This window comes from Bidens hawaiensis, unplaced genomic scaffold (genome assembly GCF_021521415.1).
Source record: "Bidens hawaiensis isolate Kalapana, Puna unplaced genomic scaffold, B.hawaiensis_p1.1 tig00035288_1, whole genome shotgun sequence".
NCBI classification, from domain to species: domain Eukaryota; kingdom Viridiplantae; phylum Streptophyta; class Magnoliopsida; order Asterales; family Asteraceae; genus Bidens; species Bidens hawaiensis.
Window position 1 is genome coordinate 54817 of NW_027505362.1, and position 13612 is coordinate 68428.

The window sequence follows — 13612 nt, forward strand, 5'->3', positions numbered from 1 at the left end:
TAGCAACACACTTACTCCTGCACGCTGTTTGAAATGGATCTTGGACAACTGAAACGTTTGTCATGCCAAAATGTGAATGAAAATGGTAAAACTTCTCATTTCTCATTTTCTGAAGGTTCTTGATGAAGAATGAAAAAACAACTTCCCTAACCACAAGAGAGGCAAGTGAAGATGGCTCAGACATAAGACATAAATCAATTCCAAGACTGGTGAAAAATCTTATATCTGAGATACAAGATACCAAAGAAGTGTCAACGCTCGTTATTGATAAACCATACCATGCGAACTCACTTGAACATGATGCTGAGATTTAATGTTAAAAATATTTTAGTGATATCTGAAATTTGCCAACATCATTTTTATTCCTATTGAAAAATGCGATTGGCATCTTACTTGGTTCATCGATGCATTTAATTAAAGACCAGTAATTACTTTTGATTGTGAGACACACTACTTAGCAACTAGTACCTAACCTTAATAAAAGGTCTAAAAATCATTTAAGAATTTATACACATCATAAGAAATAATCATGTAACAAGATGAGAAAGATTTATCTTTATACAATACTAGCTTTTAAGCTGGTGTACTATATGGGATTTGTTAAATGATAAAAATAAATAAGGTCAATTAATAAAATAAATGAACAACATTAAAGGTAAAACGAAATGAAATATATACTGCAAACAATAAAAAGTCTATAATCTCAAATTTGTAAAATCTCTTTATATACAACATTGTTGTTTTATTACAAGTATTCACATCGGCATCCAATATTAACAATTTTAGATCATGTCTGCTAGTTACCATAAATAATGCAACATATGATGTTCATGGGAAAAAACTGGACATCGGCAGAACAAACCAACCTTAAAAAAGATTGGTCTTGACAATTTTCTACTTGTTCAACTTTAACAGGTCTACTTGTTTGATCTTCAAACAATATTTTACTTTTAATTATCTGACTATTTTATAATTCAATTGTCAAATTGGTTTTAATACGTGATCTATAAATAGCTAGGATGAATGAGATGAGAATTTAATTAGAAGATTATGAGCGAAAAGCCAAAATGGTTTTGACCCATGGATTAGGGGTGTTCATCGGATCGGATAACGGGTTATTCGGTTTATTCGGTTCGGATTTGAAAATTTTGGAACCCTATCCGAAATCCGATCCGATCCGATCCGAATCAGGGACATTCCTATCCGATCCGAATTGAATTTGGATGGATTCGGATCGGATTCAGATAATCCGAAATTATCCGAATAATCCATATAACAAATATACAAACTTAAGTTTTATTAAATAAACATACAAAACTAAAAAATAAAAATAAAACACTTTAGAACAAGGAAGTTAGGTAGTGTTAGAGAGTATAACAACAGAGTGTTATGACATTTTTGTAAATGGTGTGTTAGGTTGATTGAACGAATAATGAAGTTATAGTTATAAAGTTATTGTAAATGTTAATGGACTTGGCTATATACACTAATAACATGCTATATATTCGGATTATTCGGATATCTGGATAATCCGAACAATCCGGAATTTTTTGAAATCCATATACGAATCCGAATTAGTTATTCGGATTGGATTATTTGGGTTTCGGTTTCGGTTTTTTTCGGATTTCGAATTTGTTGAACACCCTTACCATGGATAGGTAGGATGAATAAGATGGGAGATTAGAAGATTATGAGAAAAAAATAGGATAGAGTTATGTGAACTTTTCACGTAAGTCTCATTATTTTATTTTATTAGAGAAGTAAAATAAAATAAAATTTGTTTATGTCCTAATCCCCTTAATTCTTCCTTTATAATTTTAACCTAGGTAGCACGGGAACGAGTACAGACTGGGGCGTGGGGACGATATGGGTACGGGAAACGGAAAAAATCAAAAATACAAGATACGGTACCGCAAATGTATGGCAAAAAAATATAAAAAAATAAAACTATATTAAACAAAGTCTATATACATACATACATACATATATATATATATATATATATATATATATATATGTGTGTGTGTGTGTGTGTGGGGGGGGGGTAGGATATTTTGAGAACCTTGTTAAGTTTTAAGAATTTAAGAACTTCATTTTATATCACACATTTAATTAAATTGATTATATTATGTGTTTGAGATTAAATAAGATTAAACAGATTAAAGTAGAAGAAAGAATAAATATGTACATTGATTACACAAATTTAATGTCCGTTATACATATGTAATAAGTTAACTCGGTGCGTAAAAAATTCAGTAATTTTTTTTACGTATATGTAACCTACATATAAAATTCAAAAAAAAATTGTTACGTTTTTCGAGTTCATAAAACTCAAAGTGGTTCTCATTTGAAATCTCCCCTATATATATATATATATATATATATATATATATATATATATATATATATATATATATATATATATATATATATATAAATGTAAAGTGCGCACTCCAAAAATACTACATTAACCATAGGTATATAATATCAACTAAGTTATTGACCCGTGTACAATACGGGTGGAAATATAAAAATCGTCGAGTACACACATGTCATTTAAAACGACAAGGTGTTTTTGAATACGTTTTTGAGACGACAACATGATTTATAATTGCAATTCATATTCATACGGAAAGAAAGTATTGAAAATCATAAACTTACAAAAATAAAGTTACATAGTAGAATGTAGGGGTGAGCAGAAAACCGAATTAACCGAAGCGAAACCAAATTAACCGAAAAACAAACAGAAAAAACCGAACCGAAGCATTAACCAACGGCTAATTTTTATTTATTTATTTTTTTGAAAACCGAATTTTCAGTTACAACAAAAACTTTTTGTTGTTTATATACAATGTATATTATAATGGAGCTCTAGAACAAGGAGGGCGTTGCAAGTATGATGAATCCAACCTAAAGATCTTACAAGCCTATGCATAGTAACTTGAGAAAATATGATAAATAAAAAGGTTCCTGTAAGGCCCCGTTCCCGGAACCCTACTTTGGCGTTGGATTTACTCATAAACACAGTTTCTAAAATCAGAGTTAATTAAAACTTTTCGCGGAATCATTAAAACTTCAAGCATTACATTACACATCATCGAATATTGTCTTAACAAAAGTAAACTTGTCTTAAAACATATCCTATTAATTTATAACATTCTTTTCCAAGATACCAGTCTTCCAGTCCCTGCCACGTGCCATCCTTAAGCCAGCTCCTTCAATCTATTTACCTGCGTACATACTAATAGTCAGCTACGCTGAGTGAGTTCTAGTTAAGCAAGTAGCATACATTTCATTCTCATTCTTACACACACACACACATATATATATATATATATATATATATATATATATTACGTTCGTACTTACTTTCATACTTCCGTTCATTCATACTTTTACTTACCTTCACTACTTTTATACATACATAACCGTTCTACGTTTTAAAGAGCCTTTCGCCCTATAACCTTCGCAGATATTATTAGGGTCTGCAACCCTTTCATTCTTCGCATATATTATTAGTGTATGCAACCCTTTCATTCTTCGCGTATATTATTAGGGTATGCAACCCTTTCATTCTTCGCGTATATTATTAGGGTATGCAACCCTTTATATATTAACCTATACATATCATACACAGCATTCATACATTATACATCTCATGCGTACCATTCTTTCATTATTTGTATCTATTCTCATATACCTCTTCCCACGTACGTTTAACACTTTCTATACTAATTAGGTATATTTATAAACATTCATACGGCATACACTTGCCACTTAAGTTAAATGTATTAACTAATCACATTGAGTATGCACACAGCCCCAAAAACATAACACAGAAATGGGGCTAGAAACTCACCTGGGTCTTGTTTCTCTCGGATTTAAGTGTGATGCCCTTCCTTATCTGTGCACGGCTAACTGTGTAACAAGGCACGTGTATCAATTATCTATCTTAACTACTTCTTACGTCTAGGTGAATGAGACCCTCAACTAACGGGGGTCCGGGGGCAGTGCCCCTGGTAGCGGGGTCTAGGGGCGGCAGCCCCTAGCAGGGTCCAAAGGGCAGAGCCCCTGTCTGGGGTTGAGCTGCCAGGTCAGCTCGGAAAAATTTTATTTTCGTTAATAGGTCCTTTAACAAAAACGCATCAGAAAATGAATCGGGTCACATTTTAATAACAACTTAAACAATTTCGCATGAGAGGAATTTCGCTTCGCATAACTTTTTCGCTTCTCACGGCTGAGCGAAGCGAAATACCTGTTTCGCTTCTCATGGATGAGCGAAGCGAAACACCTGTTTCGCAGCGAAGCGAAACACCTGTTTCGCAGCGAAGCGAAACACCTGTTTCGCTTCTCATGGCTGAGCGAAGCGAAATTCCTTCATTTCTTCGTTTTTACCATTTTAAAGCCATTTTACTTCGTGACTCTTTCTCAGGACCTGATTTTTACTCTTTTTCAACTTTCGACACATTCTGACCCCATGCACCTGATCCTGAACCCATATCTCTCATAGTCCAAACGCCACCTTTTTATCTTAAAGTGCACCCAAGAGGTTATAACTTACCAAGTTTATATTTTTCTTACATTTCACAACCCGATCTATCATTATATCTGTTTGCATGCCGATTCTAACCATAAAACTTAACCATTTAAACCGAAACCTACCTTTTGCTTCGGGTTCGAGTTCAGATCCGGACAATACGTAGATCTGGACGTGATTCTTGTTATTTGATGATGTCTACACACGAGATTCTTCTTTCTTTTTTTTACACGGATTTGGATCCGGAAGGTAGAGAGAAAGTGTGTGTGTTCTTGAGTGTGTGTGTGGTGAAAGGTAACAAAAATGGTGAAGGGGTGGAGGGGTTAGGCTTATATAGGGGGCCATGGGCCCAACAACCCACTCACAAATTCCAATTCCAAATATTATCCAAACACTTAACACACGACTAACTTAACGACACACAGTTAATAACAAAACTTTCTGTCATTTATTATTTAACAAAAAGTTGGATGTTACAGTTCCAGACTCACGTGTAGAGAATGCAAGAAATAATTATCATATAGTACCAATAATTATTATATAGTACCAACTTTTAGTAGTGACAAATTTTTAAAATTAATACATCTACTACAAATAGCCTTAAGCAGTTAGCGAAACATATAGCATCATCACCTGTATGATGCCTGTGTAATCAGCAACCAACATTAACAAATTGTTAGTAAAAAATACATACACGCACACACATTCATACAGAAAGTAGCATGTCAATATCTACCTTTGCATGACAGATGTTAGTTATTGCCTAAACATTTAGGTTTTGGAGCTCCTCAAGTGAATTAATGTCTAAATCAGCAATATCATCACCCCGACAATACAAATACAATATTATATAACTATATATAACAAATACTCCAATGATGAAAATGTGCATTTATGAAAGAAAGCGAGCACCTTCAATCTTGAAACCATAACATTCCAATTCCTGTTGCTTTTCTTTTTCTTTTACAATAATCTTAACTCATGAATCGACTACGTCTCATCATCTCCACAAAAACTTCATACTATTGTTTTATTATTTTCCATCTGGGACTAAGAATATAAAATCAACCTATCATTAAATAAATTAAACAAATGTATATTCCTAAGCAACATCATTAGCATCCTTCCAGACCTTATAAAGTATTTGTTGGTGAGCTGCTCGGTTTCTACTTTCTTAACCCTATCCAGTATTAGGTGAGTCAATCCTAACCCTAACCTGATGCCCATGAATAATGCTATATTTATTCATTTCTTGATTTAAAAAAAAAGAGCTAGAAAATGAAGAAACCCTATCTTGGTGCCCATGAATAATGTTATGTTTGATAAAAAAACCATGTACCTGCTTGAACTAAAAAGAATGAAAATCAGTAAAATAACAAATACAAGTAAGAAAATATGAAACTTATGCAGCAACAATGTAAGCGACATAAATCATTGGCTAATTGATCGATGACCAGAAGATTGAATTTAGGGTTTGGAAAAGTAAAAGAATAGAGGCAATAAGAACCATTACCTGTTTGGTAATTGAACGACTTGGAAGAGACTAAGAATTGATGGTGGGCATCACAATTTAAGGAAAAAGATGTTGTGAATGGGAGTTATAGGGAAGAGGAAGAATCAGCGTGAGAAAAGGAGTGGGGGCGTAGAGAGAAACCGCACTGTAACTATCATGTTATAATTCTGAGATTTAATTTCAGAGAATTTCTGTAACGTCCTCGTTTTATAAACAAATAAATAAAATATTCCGGATTTATTTTAGTGGACGTGTCGAGATGCGTCAATTTAATTAATTAAATAATAGGTGGAATATGGATAGGATTAGGAGATGTTAATGGACTTGGGAATGATTATGGGCCTAAAAGCCTTTGGATTTGCCTATTTAAACCCCTAAACCCTAATTCCTTATCATTCCACCATCATTCTCCAATCATTGTACACACATACCCATACACTCAACATAAATCCCCTGTACCAACAACTCCAAATTTATCCATCTTTCCATTTATTTCAAGATCTAGTCCAAATAACACCAACAAGGTAAGTATTATGTTCATGTCGTTCGATTACTAAGATTATTAGCTTATAACCAAGTCGAATCGACATATACGAATCAACACGAACAAACTGTGATAAACAAGCAAGCGTGATATAAATACATAAACATATAAATGTATATAAAGAAGTGAGTATACACCTATGTTACAAATATACATGAATATTATCTGGAAAATGAAACCCATATTGAAACTGAACTCAGAATTCCGGCGAGGGGGAACTCGTCTCCGATGAACGGAAAATGTACACGAGGCTGAGACGGACCCAAACTTCAAACAAAACAGAACCCGAACCTCTGTCTGAACATTAGTAAGCATTCAGAGACGGCCGTAACCAGGAGTCCCAAACCATATCTAAATCCAATAAACCCATTTCGCACAAAGTTTTTGGCATGCGAAACTCCTTATGCGAAAATCCCCAAGTGAAACCCTATATGCGAACTGATAAAATTTCGCGCGAAAAAAGCTTATGCGAACCTCATGCGAAATGATTAGAGGTTGCCGCTCCAAGCCTTCTGTGTACACCACGGTGGCCCGAGTATGCTGTCGCCGGAAGAGGGAAGCGGCGGTGGCCGTGGTTTATGGTAAGGGGAAAAGGTGGGGTGCCGACGGTGTTATGGATGTGGAAAGGAAGGAAGCACGCCGATGGTGTGGCCGGAGTGTGGAGTTGGTGGCGGCGGCGGTGTGGCCGTGAGTTAGAGAGAAGAAAGGAAGAAGGAATGAGGTTGGGGTGGGGGTGGGGTATATGTATATATATACCTAGGGTTTGGTTAATAATAATAATACTTTAGTTAATTTAATAATAATAGTAATACTTTAATAATATATTAATAATAATAATAGAATAATAATAAAGGTTTACTAGGATGTGAGGACCCGAACCCGAGATCCGACTCGGCAATAACCCGTAACCCGCCCTATGCTAGACCAAGAATTTATGGGACCCGCTCAAGTAACACTTGAACATAAAAGCTCGTTATATCATAAAAGAATTGAAAGGAACATACAGAAGGAAGATAAACTATAAAACATTATAGCTATATAATGCAAAGTGTGAAGATGAGAACTTAAGACAGGTTAAGGAGGTGGGTTAAAATAATAAAGAAATAAGATAATAATAAATATAAAAACAATGATAATAAGATAAGGCCAAGTATAATAAATGAATATGAGCGGTTAACGAGGAATGCATGTCGGTTCGGTTAATTTAACGGTTAAAGAAAATAAATAATAAACAAATATAGAGAATTAATAAGTGTGTATTATTAACAGTTAGTCGGGCACAGTTGAAGAAAGGAATTACCATTAACGGGGAACGTAACAGGATCCAGGTGAGTTCTAGCCCCTTTTATGTGTTATGTTTTCAGGGCTGTGTGCATACTACGATGTGTTTAGATTTATACACTTAACTTAAATGGTAAGTGTATATTAGATATATGTTTGTGTATGAATGTGAATGATATGGATTGTTTAACTAGTATGCATGTGATGTTATATTAGTTATGATTGAAGGAAATAGAAAGGGAATGTAATTGAGGTAGAATGGTATGTTATGTTAGAGGGCACCGGGCCCTAATAATAACCGAGGTATGTAGGGCACTGGACCCTTATAATATCCAAGGTAAGTAGGGACTGGACTCTAAGGAGATCCAAGGTATGAAGGACACCGGATCCTTATAAATTTCGAGGTATGTAGGGCACTAGACCCTTATAATATCTATGGTATGTAGGACACCCACTGGACCCTTATAATATCCAAGGTATGTAGGACACCGGATCCTTATTAACTCTGAGGTATGTAGGGTCTGGACCCTTATAATATCCAAGGTAAGTGAGAACCAGATCTTTATAGTATCTGAGGTATGTGTTCTGCAAAAAGTATGAATGTATGAATGTATGTATGAATGTATGGTTGAATGATAGATGAACAGATAAGTATTAATACGTATCTTCGGACGCGTATTGGTAAGTAAGTGAATGTAATGTATGTTAATTAACTAGAACTCACTCAGCTATGCTGACTTTTAGTACGCACGCAGGCAAGTAGAATGAGGCAAGTTGCTTGATGAGGACACGTGACAATAAGAGGAAGACTGGCATCGCTATGAAGAAGACACCCGTGTCGTTTATGTTTTATGTTTAAGACTTATGTTATGTTATTTTAAGACAAGATGTTTATGATATGTATGAATGAATGACTTTTAATTCCACGAATGCTTTAATTAACTCTGATTTTACGAATTATGTGAATGAGTAAATCCAATCAGCGTGAAAGTAGGGCACGGGGGCCTTACAATTTCTAGGGTTAGAATTTAGGGGAAAGAAAAATAGTTACAAAGGTATTTTGAATTTAATTTTGAATTATTTAAATGATAACAAATTCTAAGGTTGTAAGACATATATGGAAATTAGTGAATGGAACCAATAAGAATTGGCTAAAATGGATTTTTTTAATGGATATATAGATTTTAAACATTTTATCATTTTTATGTATAAAATTATAAGTTGAAGACCAAATATAAACTAGTCTAGATAGAGATGGTTAAATGTTAAAATGCATAATCTAATTTAATACTTTTTATAACAAGCATATGAAAGAAAGTTAACAAGTTTTAAAGACTATATGCAAACAAGTGAAAGATCAATGGGTTAAATATTAAACCGAACTTATTAAACCCTAAAATAATAATAAAAAAAATGTTCCAGCCGTCTCTTTCTTTTTCATGAGTCTTCCAGCACCAGAATTCTTCGTCGGAATACTGTATATGGCCGCTCCGCCATGCTATTGGCTATAGGAACATCCTCGATTTTGGATCCATCCCCAAAGGTCGGAATCGTTTTTTGACCATCCTCATTTAACGGGTTCGTTTAGGAAATGTTTCCAGCGCGTTTACATTTTCACGACGTCCCCGAGATCGGTACCCTAACCTCCAAGCCGTCCCGTGCATCAGAGATTTTAACCCTTTTTTATTTATCTGTATTTCTCCAACCTTCAACTTTATGGCAAATTACTTGAATAGCTAATACTTGCACACTATGAAACAATCACCATCTAAGACGTGTAACTATAATTATAAGTTTTATTTTTGAACAAGTGGGTCGCTAGTCCCCAAAGTCAAGCTTATTCCACCACTTTTAAACAGCTTTTAGCACTGAAGAGGTATGTACCCGCCTCAACACCGAGCGAGGCGGGTCAACCCACAAGATATGGACAAGAGGCTTGAAATCAAGACATTATGAAGGCACAAAGCCAAAACCTACGCGCATGGCGCATATCACATATGCTCACGCATATCACATATGCTCATGCATCACATGCTCAGGCATCATATGCTCAGGCACCACAGATGCTCAGGCATCACATATGCTCAGGCATCACATATGCTCACGCATATCACATATGCGCGTGGCGCATCCGCGCGTGGCGCATATCACATGCTCGTGCATATCACATCTGCGCATGAAACATCTGCGCGTGAGAATAAGGAGAAGACCTCGCGCATCCTCAGGATAGGCGCGTATCACACATGCACATAATCAACCTCATCCTTATCCAAATCAGGATTAGGGCAACCTTGATTGTGCACGTCAGACAACCTTCCAGAAGGTATCTTTTTAAGGAATAAGAATATGCTGATGTTGACAGCTGCCAATGAAAGGTGGACAACTCAGCAAAACCTATGTGCTACCACGTGGTTATAACCAATGAAAAAGCACCAGGTGTCCCAGAGGACACGTGGCGCAAAGCAACTGGAAGAGGCCAACAAAGCCCTAATTGGGTCTGAGCCCAATCATTGGAAACCCTAGCACTATAAATACAGCATCAACTCCACAAGGAGGGGGATCAGATAACATACAGTCACATCCAATTACATACATTTACAGAGTATTCAGCTATTAAGCAATACACCCCAAATTCCTTACTCTCACATATTATTATCTTCTCCCACAAATACTTATTCTCACACCGGAGGGTTACCCCAAAGAGGACCCCTCTGTCCCTTTCTGAGGGGTAAGTTTACGGTGCTGTTCATTTTGTAGGTGGAAGAATCCAGATCCAGGAGAAACCATCGGTGAAATAGCATAATCACACCCGAGGAAAGTAGATCGTCTACCAATGAGTCGATCCACGCTTCTTCATTGGCGCCATCCACTGTTACAACGGCAACAAGATCTCATCAGATCTCTATAAAAAACCAATTTTCACCATGGTTTCTGGCGTTCGTAACGTTGATCAAGTTCTGGAGGATATTGAACGTGAGGATGTTAATGGGGGACTGCAGTTTCTGAGGGTGCCGCGTGATTCTACGCGCACCACCAGTAACCGTCCCTTCATCACAACTCCTCATGACCAGACTGAAACTCCTCCAGACGATCTTACGTTACAAAATCTTGCCGGCGCGAAACAAAAAGGACCAATGGGTCCAGAAGATGAAACCAATGACCCCAAAGAATGGCTCATAAACGAGCAACGACGTCTAATGGACAAGTACAATGAGCTGGTCAAACAAAAAAAGTCAGCTGACTTAACACAAAGGCTAGCGTTTGACAAGCAAAACGTTCATGGAACAAAGAGGGCGCGCGCGCCGGAAGAGGGTCATTCTGTTCACACTGCACACACTGAGTTTAGTGATGAAGAAGTGCACAGCATGAGGAAGACGCGAGATACTCATGCAGGAGGCTCACAGCTCCGCGCGCACGTGAACATGGCGCCTGGAGCCAGAGCCGATCTGGATCTGCACGCGCCATACAGCCCACCAGTAAGAGGGCAAGTGGACGTAACCACACCATACAGGCCAGCCATCTTGGTGAAACATTCAAAGTTCACTGAGCGCATCGCGAAGGCCCCCATTCAGCACAAAACCAAGATGCCAAGTGGTTTGGGCAAATATGACGGCACAACAGATCCAGACGATTTCTTACAAGGGTTTTACAACACAGGAAACCTAGAAAGCTGGACGATGCCAACATGGTGTCACATGTTTGCTCGCTGCCTCACGGGCGCGGCGCGTGTCTGGTTCGAGAGCTTGCCGACTGGGCAAATCGATGGGTTCGAGGAGCTATTGGAAAAGTTCCAAGCCCACTTCGTACAGCAGCGCAGACACACGCGCGACCCTGATGGCATCATGCACTGCGTGCGCAAGAATGATGAAACGATTGAAGACTACATAACTCGTTTCAATCAGGAGTCTCTGGCAATCGGAGGTATCACTGAGCAACTCTTGCGCGTGGCCTTTATTCAAGGCGCGCGCAGTGATCAACTCCGCCGAGCTCTCGTAAGCAGAGATGGCATGCCAACCACTTGGGCCAAACTAATGGAAGCATCGCGAGTCTTCGCGAGAAATGAAAAACAAATTGCCCAGGATAGGGCAAGAGAACGAGCGCATCAAGCTGAGTCACCGCGCAGCAACGAAAAAAGGGGCAAATAGAACTCTGTATGGTCCAGGTTGCAACCAACCAGTTTTTCTTCCGCAGAAAAGCAGGCGCAACCAAGCTCACCCCAGCCCCAAAAAGACGTTCGTAATCGCGGGGAGGGTGACAAGAGGGAAGGCGGCAGAGATTCTAACAGACCTCTGCCAAGAATATGGACTCCCCTCACTAAAACGCCTTCACAGGTGTTATGCACTGAGAATGTCCAATTCAAAAGCCCCAAGCCACTACACTACAAGGGACCATCAGACAGTGGCAAGTACTGTGAGTTTCACAAGTCCACAGGACACAACACTGATGCATGCCACCACTTGAAGGATGCAATTGAGAAAGATGTGAAATCAGGCAAGCTGGCTCACCTGGTGAAAAACTCAAGACCAGAAAATGAACAACCAGGAGCCTCAGCCAGCAAAAAGTACAAAAGAATCTGTGTAGCCGAGGGAGGAAGGCAAGGGCAAATATCAAGAAAGAGAAGCGCGCAAATCCAAGGAGATTGGCGCGAGCAACAAGTCATCTTCCCAAGAATCAGGGGAGGCCCTTCCATCACCAGTCCTCTTGTCATCACTACACACATTGCTCATTATGAATTGTCAAAAGTCCTGGTAGACACTAGCAGCGAATCAGACATCATGTATGAGCAATGTTTCAGGAAACTGGATCCGGCAGACCAAGCAAGGCTTGAGATTGGGAATGCACCGATCTCTGGTGTTTCAAATGAAATCATTCATCCCCTAGGTCAAATACAATTTGAACTAACCATGGGGGATGAGAAACACAAGCGAGCCGAAGTTGTCAACTTCTTGGTCTTGCCCACCACTTCATGCCACAATATGATCTTGGGTAGGGAAACGATTGCCCAATTCAACGCCATACCGTCGCCAGCGCACGGCGCGTTGGGGTTCCCAACACCAACAGGTGTAACTTTTGTATACCGAGATCATTTGTGTCCAGTGACAAGTACTCCGCGGGAAGGGAGAATGAAACTTCCAATGGCAGACAACGCGCCAGAGGAATGGATTCTCAACCCAAAATTCCCGGAGCAAACAATCACAATTGGCGCTACGATATCAGACGACACGAGGTTGAGAATGAAAAGATTGCTCACAGCATATATTTCGGTCTTCGCGTGGCAACACTCTGATATGACTGGGGTTCCGCTAGACCTGGCGCAACATTCTCTCAACACATTCAAGTCTGTAGAGCCAATTGCTCAAAAGAAGAGAGTCATGGGGGATGAGAAGGCGAAGGCCATGAATGAGCAGGTTGAGGATCTATTGCGCGCAAACATCATCCGCCCGATACGATACCAGACATGGGTAGCCAATCCTGTGATGGTAAAGAAAAGTAACGGGTCGTGGAGGATGTGCATTGACTTCAAGGACCTCAACAAAGCGTGCCCTAAAGATTGTTACCCCCTCCCAAACATCGACGCAAAGGTGGACTCCGTGGCGCCATTCAAGCTCAAATGTTTCCTGGATGCCTACAAGGGCTATCACCAGATTCAAATGGCACCACAAGACGAGGACAAGACTGCCTTCAGAACCGACAAGGGTGTTTTTTGTTACACAAAAATGCCCTTTGGTTTGAAAAA